Source organism: Leopardus geoffroyi, chromosome A3, assembly GCF_018350155.1.
Source record: "Leopardus geoffroyi isolate Oge1 chromosome A3, O.geoffroyi_Oge1_pat1.0, whole genome shotgun sequence".
Classification (NCBI taxonomy): Eukaryota; Metazoa; Chordata; class Mammalia; order Carnivora; family Felidae; genus Leopardus; species Leopardus geoffroyi.
Window position 1 is genome coordinate 59,626,436 of NC_059336.1, and position 12,781 is coordinate 59,639,216.

The window sequence follows — 12,781 nt, forward strand, 5'->3', positions numbered from 1 at the left end:
GGTGCATTTTAGCAAAATGTTTGAGGTAACGTAGAACCTAGGTTGTAGAGGCACAAAAACCAATGAAAACTTTTTAAAAAATCTTTTGGCTATATAAACCTTTTAGTAAATCAATTTTATTATATATTTGCTGCATATATAATTATTCTACATAATTTGTTATATAAAATGTTGTATCCTGGGGCGCCTGGGTGGCTCAGTCAGTTAAGTGTCCAACTTCGGCTCAGGTCATGATCTCGCGGTCTGTGAGTTCGAGCCCCGCGTCGGGCTCTGTGCTGACAGCTCAGAGCCTGGAGCCTGTTTCAGATTCTGTGTCTCCCTCTCTCTCTGACCCTCCCCCGTTCATGCTCTGTCTCTCTCTGTCTCAAAAATAAATAAACGTTAAAAAAAAATTTTAAAAAAAATGTTGTATCCAAGAGAGCAGTGGTGGCAGCATCCTGAGTGTGTGAGCATGTAGTTTGTTTGTCTTTTTAAAGTTTATTTATTTACTTAGAGAGAGAGTGGGAGAGGAGCAGAGAGAGAGGGAAAGATAGAATCCCAAGCAAGCTCCACGCTACCAGTGCAGAGCCTGATGTGGGGCTTGAACCCAAGAACCATGAGATCTTGACCCGAGCCAAAACCGAGAGTCAGAGGCTTAAGTGACTGAACCACCCAGGCCCCCCCCCCCCCCCCCCCCCGAGCACATAGTTTTAAGGAGGAAGCTTGAAGCACAACCTTGAGCTACCAGTCTCCACGGAAGGGATTTCCTATATCACTCTGGGTCTCGGGACAAATTGCAATAGCAGAAAGGCAAGTGACAACAGAGAGATCTGCCATTTAAGCAACTTTCTAAGCCTTTTGGGGGCCATGGTTTCCATGAGGAGGGCGCTCAGCACTGTGTTACCAGTGGATCCTGATAGCGTACTTGAGACTAACACCCAGACTTCTGCCAGAGACACTTTCTAAAAGGGAGACAATCTGGAGGAAGTTGGCATCAGTGTGATGGCATCAGTTCACCGAATGAGGAGGGAGGTGACTCAGTCATGCAGCCCCCACTGACGTGAGCTTTGCTGGCTCAGTCAGTCAGGCTTACATCCCAACACAGTCTGTCGGAGAAAATTACTCCTCACTCCTTGTTGCAAAAAGCCTCTGCCTTGTATGTTGGCCAGTTATCCTAGTCACTGAGGGGTCATCAGTCCAGAAACGAAGCATATCAGGGTAGGGAATCACATGTGACCCACGGATCCAATTATTTATCCCAGAAGGTGTCCATTAGGGAATGTGGATTACCATCAGCCTAGGCTACAGAACCTAAGGTAAATGGGGACCATGGATGTGCACGCCTTTGAGGTCCTCCTGCAAGTTAGGCTGGAGCACTGTGTCAGCCTATGGCAGCTGCAGCATAAGTGGTAGCTGCCAGAGTCCAGGTGTGTCAGCATCGGGCTATCCTTTCATAGGCAGTGTGGGCCACTTAGTGGAATCTGTTCAGTAAGTCAAGAGCAATTAAGAGGCATGTCCCTCTGTCAAAACCAGTCACCCTTCTGCACTGTTAAAATATACCCATGGGACTCTAATTTATGGAGGTGACTGAGGAGCCGACATGGAGAAGCTAATGCCATGCCACAAAAGCCTGCAAGGGGGCACACCAGAGCTAGTCAGGAGGCAGGAACAGGCTTGCTGGGAAAATATGGGGGAGAAGAGAAGTGTGAGTGTTTTTGCAAGAAAGGCCAGGCAGGGCAGAGGAACAGTTGAGGATTGGCTAGTTTGGATAAGGTCAGCTGGCTCTGGGCTATAGGGCAGATTGATCTCTAGTTGTGTGGTGCTGACCCTGGGTGATTAGGCCAGAGGAATATTGCCTCCTGGAGGGTAAGAGCTAGGTAGAGGAAGTGGCTCAGAATTTGGCTCTGGATTGGTTTTCCTGTGAAAGGTGTGTTCCCTGGTGGGCCTTTTGCTGTCTCTAAGAATTGGCCAGTCCGTGAGGAGCAGGCTCTCCACAGTCAGGGAGTCCACCAAGTTGCCAAAATGTCACAAAATATTTTTAAAGCATGCTCATTCTAGCATTTCTGGCTTCAGCTTCAGTAAGAGACATGAAACTCTCCAGTGAGTAGGTATTTCTCTACAGAGGGGCCTGGGCCTGCAGGCACAGACCTTTGTGCAGAGCTCAGCAGCAGAACCACTGTCATAGTCGTGCAGCAAAGGAACAGGTCTGCGGAGCGGAGAGGCTCCTCAGCATGAGCCAGTGTCCAGGTTAAGAGCTCGAACCTAGGTAACAGCAGACTACACAGAGCACGTCTGCCTAAGTCATGAAGCTGAGTTGGCATATGTGGCCCTTAAGGACACAAATGGCATTTGCAACATGGAATATCTCTAACCTTTTATTTTTAGGGATCATTTGAAGCATTGCATTGGGACTTTTGTTACTTACCGTAGTCTTTTAACTTGAATGGCTTGGTCAAGTTTTGGATGCTAACAGTTGGATCAGTGACTGGCTTATCTTACTTCTCAAACTACTCACTCCCCATTCCCCCTCCCCCCTAACCTATACACACAATTTTCCACTGAACTCTGGAAAAAAAAAAAAAAACAAAACTGTGAATAGATAGGTTGGGCAGCTCTATTTGTATATTGTTCTGTGCTAGTAGAGAGTGGTGTCATTAGCATTTTTTATATCTGTGAAATGATTTTACCAGTTTAAAATTTGATATGTATTTTTTTCCTTTTAATTAGAAACACAGGTTTGAACCAATAAGTCAATGTAGATAAACTTATAAGTTATGCTTTCACCTGTTCAGAAATAGGCAATGTGTTCTCACATTCATGTAATGTATGTTATTCTTCTTGCCTTTTATTTTCTAAGTTCAAGTCAGGGTTAAAGCTGGAGCAACGATATTTGGCATTTCCTGTTGCTTGAGTGAGACCAGTCTTAAATGTTGCAATATTTACTTTATGTATTCTTGTACTGTTCATTTTCATTCCTTGGAATTTGATATCTGAGATGTGATACTTGGAGTAAATAAAACTTACGGTGTTGTAAATGATCTTTAATAAATAATTGCACCCAAGTGATAGGGTACAGTGACCAGAAGTTAGATCAGCTCAATGTGTAGCATATCATATTTGTTTCCTGTGGCTGCTCCAACCAATCACCACAAACTCGGTGGCCTAAAACAACAGAAATTTATTCTCTCACAGTTTTGGATGGAGGTTAGAAGTCCCAAGTCAGGGCACCAGCAGGATCACACTTTCTCCAAAGGCCCCAGAAAGAATCCTTCCCTGGCTCTTCTAGTTCATGGTGGTCTAGCCAGCAGGCCTTGGCTTGTGGCACTTAACTGCATGTCTGTCTTGGCAATCACATGGCCTTCCTCCCTATATGTGTCCATGTCTCACCTTTCTTCTATAAGAACACCAGTCATTGGATTTAGGGCCCACCCTAATCCAGCATGATCTTAACTTGATTACATTTGCAAAGACCCTGTCCCAAAGAACACTATTCAACCCAGTGCAGATGTGAAACTATTCCAGCTTAATTCGGTAATAGAAAAATAAGAGAAGAGACTGTAAATGGCTTTGTCTTAGAAACAAAAATTACCTATTTATTAATTTGATTTTTTAATTTACATTTAAATTAGCATACAGTGCAACAATGATTTCAGGAGTAGATTCCTTATTGCCCCTTACCCATTTAGCCAATCCCCCCTCCCACCCCTCCCAGTAACCCTCTGTTCTCCATATCAAAGAGTCTCTTATGAAAAATTACTTTTTAAGAACAGTTCTATCCAAGTCATAGAAGATTTTATAGGAACTGAGTGGGGGTAGGTCTTCATCAAAAAAAGAATATAAAATTTCAAATACAGAGCTAGGTTATGAAACTGTATATTTATTTAGAATATTAAAAGGAGTAAGTTAAAAAATTTTAAAGCTGGCATACCACACTTATTGCAAAATACTAGAAACTATTTTCATTAAACTGCTGACACCTTTATGATACATTCCTTCCTTCCTTTTTTTTTTTTTTTTGGTTGCATTTACTTTGATCACCTCTTCCTATGACAATTTTGTATTAGTTTCCCAAGAGAGGATGATATTTAAATTCTTCCTCTCATGTGGTTGTTGAAAAAGTTTTATGATTTAGAAGTTTCTTTTAATTTTCGCAGTTGTTGGTTATGTCATTTAAATTATTAGGATTGTTGACAAATTAGGGAAAACCTAAATTGATATTCCTTTGTATATCAGCTATAAGATACATTTTTAAAGGTATCTCATTTAGTGCCTAATGTGGCTGAGAAACTGAATTTTTTATTTAATTCAGTTTTAACCTTGGCTTTTTGTCCATATATCTGTCCACTCCCAGCCCTGTGGCCCACCTCAGTGCCCTTTTCTGGGCCTCAGTGCCCTCTTCTGGGCCTCCCTTCAGGCCTGGTGACTGTGTTATCAAACTGGGACCCAAGCCAGTAAATTTGGTGAAACTAATTAAGAACATGGAGGTATGAAAAAAAATTGTCTGCCTCACTTACCTATGTGCTCACAATGACTATTGAATCAACGTGTTTAAAAAAGAAAAGACATAGCGTTCTGGGAAAATGTTCTTTTAATGTTCTTGAGACTTGAAAGATCTTTTTCCTTCTTTCAGCATGAAGTCAGATGTATCAGTCAGGACAGACTACATGGTGCCCCAATAACAAACATTCCCCCAATCTCATTGTCTTCAAATGGCAAAGATTTATTTTTCATTTATGTGACCTATTCAAAGAAGTAGCTTAGAGATGATGTAAATCTCCTTCATATAAGGGATAACACCTTGTACTCCTCAAGACCTACGCCCACCTACCCTCCTGGTCACTAAGTCTATAATAGGATTAAATAATAGTGAACCCACCCAGGGATATTCTGAGCCTGATAAAGGGGTTGGGGAGAGTACTATATCCCAAAGAACAGCAAAACCTACCCCATATGTACCAGCAGAAGGCAGGAGACTGTATGGGATGGGATTGTGGGGTGTTCCATCAAAGGAATTGGAATATAACTTGCTTAAAAGAAAGCTGACCAATTTGGGAGCAATCTCCTAAGATTCAGGAGTTATCCTAAGATAACACACTAGTAAAGACCCCAGGAGACGGGAGAGTGCCCTAGTGAAAGGAGTCCCAGCAGCCCTAAAATCCAACCCAGAGCTGTTGATAGGAAAGGGCATTGCAGAACCCAGCCCATTGATGGCAACTAGGATTATGGACTTCCAAAGGAATAGAAGCCACATGACAGCATGGAACTGCCAGATGAACAGTTACTATAATGTGCACCAATGCCTTAGGTGTGGAGGGAGGTGTGCTGTTGACCCATAGATAGAATACTAAGGTGGATATTAAAATAAGGTATCCCTGGGGCAAAATAAGTGGACAGCCAACAAGAGAGCTACCCAGTCTGTACTAACAAAAGAAATCAAGAGGTGAAGAAGAGTTACTCCAGTAACAATTCACCTTCCTTTGCCCGCCTTCCATATCTGAATCAGTTTCAGGCCCAGAACCTGTTGAAGGAAGAGGATAACCAGCTTCCCAAGAGGGAAGGGAACTATAGCACCATGGTAAGTTTCCCTGATCCTTCTCCAAAGACACCTTCAACCATTCATTCAGCTAACAACATACCAGGGAAGCAGATTACTTCACATTTCAAGGACCCCTGAACACAGGATCCAAGTCCGTATCATTATCCAGGTACATGAAGCACCATCATGGCACTCTTACTAGAGTGGAGCATATGAGGACCAAGTAATAAATGCAGTCCCAGTCAGAATCCAAGTCACTATGGGTCAGTTGGTTCACAGACCCCCCCCTGGTGGTCATTTCCCTGGTGACTGAATGTATAAACAGAATAGACCTACGTTAGTGTCCTTGGCCTGAGAGGTAAGAGCTATCCTAGTGGGGAGGGGCAAGTAGAAGCCGCTGAAACTATTCTCCCTCTTCCTCAGCCAAGATAGTAAATTAAAACAATATCCTGTCCCAGTGGGATGGCAGAAATTTTTGTCACAGTTAAATATCTAAAGGATGCAGAGGTAGTGATCCCATCATCTCTCCACTTAACTTACTAATCTAGCCCCTGAAAAACCCTGTTCCGGGTGCCTGAGTGGCTGAATTGGTTAAGCAACTGACTCCTTATTTCAGCTCAGGTAATGATCTCAAGGTCGTGGGATCGAGCCACGCCCAGTGTGGAGCCTACTTAGGATTCCCTTCCTCTCTCTCTGCCCCTCCCCTGCTCGCACTCTCTCTTTCTGTCTCTCTATCTCAAAAAGAAAACAAACAAACAAAAAAACTCCAGGTGGATTTTGGCAAGTGAGAGCAGACTTCTCTAAATTCAACTGAGTACTGGCCCTGATTGTAGTCAGCCATGCCAGATGATCGATCTTTGCTAAGACATATAACTTAGGCTGCGGCAAACGGTGTGCAGATACTAATTTAGCAAATGCATTTCCTATCAGAAAAGAGGCACTTTGCGTTTACATGCAACAAATAATGTATACATTTACAGTCTTTCCTCTGGACTAATGTTGATCCTTCTGCCCTCTGTCATGACATAGTCTAAAGAGATCTGGACCATCTGGGAGTTCTGCAGAACATCACATTAATCCACTGCATCACTGATCTGATTCTAATCAAACCAGACAAGCATGAAGTGGCTAGCACATGGAAGGCCCAGGTAAAACATATACATTCCAGAAGATGGGAGATAAACCCTAAAAAAACACAGGGCTTGTGTTTCAAGAGGGTCCAGTTATGAGAGGCGTACAGGACATCCCACCCAAAGTAAAGGACACATTATTGCACCTCCTGTAGTGAAGAAAAAAGTGCAGCATCTTGAAAGCCTCTTTAGATTTTGGGGGCACCGTGTTACATGTTTGGGAGTGCTGATGCAGCTCTAACCCATGTGCAAGCTGAAACAAGAGCTTCCGACTTCCGGTGGGGCCCAGAATGCAGAGGAAGGCCTGGCTGTGGTGGAAGGATCCCTGACATTTAGACCATATAACCTGGCACATGTATCATTGGCGGGCAAGGAGCCAGGCAGAATTTACGGCAAACCACAATAAGGCAGTCGCAGCACATGCACACCTTTGGCCTCAGGAGAGCAGGTGTATGCCATTTCCGGGAGAAAATGATACAGCTTTTAAAAACACTCCTGGTATGCTAGTGGGGCCCTGGCAGAGACAGAACCCTTGACCATGGGGCGTAAAGTGGCCCTGCAGCCACAAGTGCCCATACGATGAGCTGGGTTCTGACCCAAGTCATAAGGTAGGGTGGGCTGGCAAGAATCCGTTTTAAGACGGAAGTGGTATATCTACAGTCACATGCAAACAAGAGCAGAGGGTGCAGCACATGACACAGCCTGTGGCCGAAACCCCCTCCCCCCCTTGATCCCCCAGTCTTGCCCCAGTGCAGCTGGGCAGCTCCTACTTATGTCTGTTTGGGAATTCTGTATGACCAGATGAAGGATGAAGAAAAAGTTCAACCTTCGTCCATGGTCAGGTGGGCTTGATGTGGCTATGGAAGCCGAGAAAAGGTGACAGCTGTCTACAGCTCCTTCAAGGGTGGTCTTACATGAGTAGGGAGGAGAAAACCTCCCAATGGGCAGAACTTTGAGCAGAGCACCTGGCTGTCCATTTGGAGTAGAAAGAAAAGGAGGAGGAAATTAGAATATATGTGGACTCATGGGCAGTGACAAGTGGCTTGTCTGGCTGCAGGATCCCGGAAGGAAGACGATGGGCAGATGTGGGACAGGAGGGATGGCATATGGGAATGGTAGGCAGAGTGTGAGGAGACTCGTGTCACGTGTTGGTGATAACTGGAGACCCTTCACTAGAGAAGAGGCACTGAGCAATCAGGGGGACGAGATGATTCAGCCAGACTCTGTCACTGATCATCCCTGTGCTGACACGGTGGTGACAGGATGAAGGCTATGAATGGGCCCAGCAGCATGGGCTTCCGCTTATCAAAGGCGATGTAGCCACTGCTACCACCAAATGTCTAATCTGCCGTTAACAGACACACACACCAAGTCTCTGACACAGCCTAGTCCTTCAGGAGACTTGGTAGCACACTGACTTGCATTGGACCCCCTCCAGCCAGAAAAGGGCCAGTAACTCATTCTGACAGCAATAGACCCTCCAGGTATCAATTTACCTTTCCTGACAACAGGGCCTCTGTCAGAAGCACTCTGACATGCTCATGGAGTGTTTTATTTGCATCAGAGGCAAATATTACTGTCACACATCACACAAGCTCAAGAGATCCTCTTCCTGGCAAAAGGGCAAGAATGGGCCTGTGGCCCTGGACTCCTGTCACAGACTGAACCCCTGATGGCAAGAAGGAGTGGCCTGTTACAGGAATAGTGCCACCTTGGGGGCACTGCCACACAAGAATGGGATGCCAGCCTCCATGATGCGGACACATGTTGGAGCTGGCACCTTTACGTGGTGCTATGTCCCCAGTAGGAAGAAGACACAGATCTGAGAGCCAAGGGCTGGGTTCTTGTAACCCCCAGTGACCACCTGGATGGAGCACCTGTACTTCCCAAAGCCTCGTTTCCCAGCTCTGCAGGTTGAGAGGTCTTGGTTCCCAAAGGCAGATTTCTGCCTGCGAACACCCTCAGACTCACTGGGTTACAAGCTGCAGTTTTCACCTGGACACGTCCAACCAGCCAGCAAGCAGGAAGAGTGTCCCCATCCTGATGGGGGGTAGTTGACTCTGATCAGGAGGAGGAGGCAGGGCTGTTGCACCCTGGGGAAGAGAGGAATGTGTGAAACCCAGGTGACTCACGTGGGTGCCTCCTAGAACTCCCTTGCTCAGTTTTGATGGAAAATGAACACGTGCAGCACCCCGGCCTAAGATGGGTGTGTAGACCAGGGTGCACACTTCTCAGAGAGGAGGCTCTGAGTCAGTTAAGGCACTGAGACCAGCAGAGGTGCAAGCTGAGGTGAGGGAGTCTGCAATGGATGGTGTGGGAAGGAGATAGCGCTCATCAGTTACGGCCGTGAGACCAGCAACAGACGTGGGAGCTATAGAGCACCCTACCTGTCTTGTCTTGTTTCCTCCAGGAAGAGGCCAACCGGTATCTTGAAGGAGCTGCTTCCCGAACGGAGTATGAAGAAATGTCCGAGAGGCACAAGGGGTGGGATGTAGTGAGCATATGGTGTACTGCCCAGACCCCTTCCAGTGGAGGGCTGGTTGCTCAAGCGGCTGGGTACGTTGACACAGCCTTCAGCCCCCTGCCCCTTCTGGAACGGTCTCCAGTGCAGAGCTTCCAGATAGCTCACATCCCATGACTGACCAATGCAAGAGTACGAAGGCCTGGCCCTCTCTGCCAAACTTGGACGTCTTGGAAGGGTCATTCCCATTCCAGAGCTTTCCAGGGCTGGCGAAAGGAGGGTCAGCCCAGGCCACTGTTGGGCTTGTGCTGCCATTTGACTTCTCTCTCTGTCCACTTCTGCCTCCTTCCTTTCCCTTCCATAGGTGCTGATTCCAGGTACATTCCTTAATAAACACTCTGCATGCCAAACTCCGTCTCAGTCGGGTTTCTCAGAACCCAACCTGCAACATCACATCAGGGAAACCTACAGGCTGCAGAATGTGTTAACAACCATAACCTGTGTCTGGTGACCAAATCAGAAGTACGGGGTTGTTAGCAACCAGGGACAGACCAGGAGCACAAGGCAAGGATTGGATGGACTTCTTTTGGCCAACAATAATTCCAAATCCAGAATGCTGCCTGAGCCATGCAGGAAAACCTTACTTAGTTAGGTTCCCATGCTCCTCATTACTTGCAGCCTAAGAGCCCAGTGCCCGGCTAAGTGCCCACAGGCTGACTGTTGAGGCCCCGTGGAGTAGGCAAAATAATATCTCCCTGAAGATGCCCATTTCAAGACCTGTGAACATGATAACTTACATGGCAAAAGGGACTCTGTGGATTGGAATGAATTAAGGATTTTGAGATGAGATTATCCTGGATTATCTGGGTGGGTCCAATGTAATCACGAAGGTCCTTAAGAGTGAAAGAGGGAGACAGGAAAGTCAGGCAGAGATGGGATGGCAGAAGCAGAGGTCAGAGCAATGCAGGTGCTGGCTTTGAAAATGGAAGAGAGTCATGAGCCACAGAATGTAGAACCTGGCAAGGGCAAAGCCGGAGACTCTGAAAAAACAGATTTCCCCCCTAGGTGCTCCAGAAGGAAGGCAGGCCTGGACACCATGATTTGGGCCCAGTGAGACCTGTGTTAGACTTCTGACCACCAGAACTGAAAGAGAACTAATTTGTGGTGATTTGTGCCAGCCCCCGGGGAAACGCATGCATTCCAGAATGGCTGTCTTTCCAGGACCTGACCCATCTCCTAGGCCCTCTCTTGGCAGGATGGGTGAGACAGCTCTGTTGAAAGAAAAAGAGACCTCTTACTCCTTGGCTCTTCAAACCTAAGACTGCCATGGAGATGCACATCCCGGCACTTGTAAGAGGTCAGTATTCCGTATGAAACCTCGGAAGCTGACTTCGGAACAAAGTGATGGGCCCTGTTTCAGAAGGAAGGGGGAAAAACCCAGGGGCTTGGACAGTAAACAGGTAGCAGATTTCTTCCTCTTGAGGCAACAGTGTCACCGACTCCTCCCAGACAGACCATAAGCTGTAGGTCAGTTGCTAAGTGCATGGGCTTCCCCGGGACAGACGACCACCCCATGGGCAGCAGCACGGGAGAGCAAGTCAGTGCTGTGTTCCAGATCCCTTTTCCTGTGGTTCTTTGCCACTTCAAGACTCTTTCAGAAATTCATTTTTGAGAAAAGTGCTTATTTCCATTAGAAGCCTGAGAAGCAGAGCCTAGCAATTAGCATAAACACAGCCCTAAAATAAATAGCTGACCTTTAAAAGCTCAGCTCATGGGGCGCCTGGATGGCTCAGTCGGTTAAGTGTCTGACTTCAGCTCAGGTCATGATCTCGCGGCCCATGAGTTCAAGCCCCGCACTGCGCTCTGTGCTGACAGCTCAGAGCCTGGAGCCTGCTTTGAATTCCGTGTCTCCCTCTCTCTCTGCTCCTCTCCCACTCACACTCTGTTTCTCTCTCAAAAATAAATAAACATTAAAAAAAAAAAAAAAACTCAGCTCACAACTGAGGTCACCAGATTGCTGCTGGGGAATGTAATTTTTCTGGTGTTTTGTTTACTGGAAGAGTACAACCAATGTGGCTGGAGCCAGGGCCTTGGAGCTAGAGAAAGGGAAGGGGTACTTAGGTTTGGGGATACTTAGTTTGTACCCAGAGCTGATTCTATGGTGCTTTCTTCCTGCCACCCACCTCCGCACGGGGCAGGGCCCCTGCCCCGCCCCAGCTGCTGTTTACAGGCTCTGAGAGGCCCAGAGGCCCTAGGTTCCTGTTGCAGTTGAAATCAACACATGAATAAAGCCACGTAAAAAAAGCAAGTTGTAGCACCCGAATGAGTTATGATGTTACTGGACCGTTCTTCAACATGTGGCGTTTTGAGCCGGTTTCTGTGCATGTTACTGCTGCGAGAGCCGCTGAGCCCATAGCAGGTGAACAAGCAAAGCACAGCCGACGGATGTCTCAACCAGAGTCAGCACAAGGTGCATCAGCAAAGCCAAGAAGGAGCTCAGGACAAGTCATCTCCTGGGCGTCTGCCCAGATGAATGACCAACCCAGGGCCAGTGGTGTCTAGGCCCCCATATCCCACTGCGGGGAGGAGAGCCTTAGGCTGGGCAGAAAGAGAGCCCCTCAGCCTGAAGCTCTGCTGAAACCACTTGAGCATCCTGAGTGTTCCACCCTTGGGCATTGCCACACCCAGTCAGTGGGAAGAGAAGGACCCTAAGTCCCCATGTAACCAAATGTGCCCCTCCTTGAGCTCCCCTGGATGTGGGGGCACTTTAGCCCATGGAAACGTGGAGCCGTTGGCACTAGGCAGCCACTAGTTCACTGTAGAGCATCACTGACAACTAGCCTGGGATCACTGGTGCATTGTGATGTCTGTTTAGTGGATTGTGACCATCATTTCCAAGCCATGAACCAGAATAGAGTAAAAAACTGCAGAATGCATTGAACACAGTAAGAACATGTTGGGCTACAGTCCCGAGCATCTATGGTATGGTGTGGCTTGTAATGTAAAATGTATCTCTTAATGGCAGAGGGGGGCCACAACTCAAAATTTAAAATCCTGTGGAGCCCAACACCACTCTTGAACCCAAAGTAGTGGAGTGAAATGCTGTGGTCACAGGCTGATTCAGGCCTTCGGGATCCCTGCCTCTGACCTGACCTCAGTTTCAGCAAGATCACTTCATCGGATTAACATTGGTCCCTGCTCTTAACAGACAGCCAGAGAGCATGTCTCCAAAGGGCAAAGCATAGGCTATGCTGTGCAGGCAGCATCTAGGAGATTGAGAATAGCATCTGTGGAATGAGCACCTGGCATACAGGTGGCACTCAATAAATGGACAGCAGGAGAGGGAGGTTGCTCAAGAGTCTTCACTGTGCCAGGCCTGGAGGAGGAGGAGAGGGGCAAGGGTGTGCATATGGGGGGCCCACACATTTCATCACACGATATGTCCTCCTGGATACTCAGCCCATATTTCCTTTCTCGGGACCCACTTTTCTTCTTCCTCCCAGTCCTGAAATGGGGACTCTGACCCCAGCACCATGCATGCTGTGCTTTTCTTCTAGAAGAGGAGACTGAGGGCCCCACAGCCCGTCCGACCAGGGAGGAGCTGCAACTCTCACCCCTCCATACTCAAGGAGAGTGAAGGCCCTGGTATCCTGTAGGCCGATGTACCCTAACCCA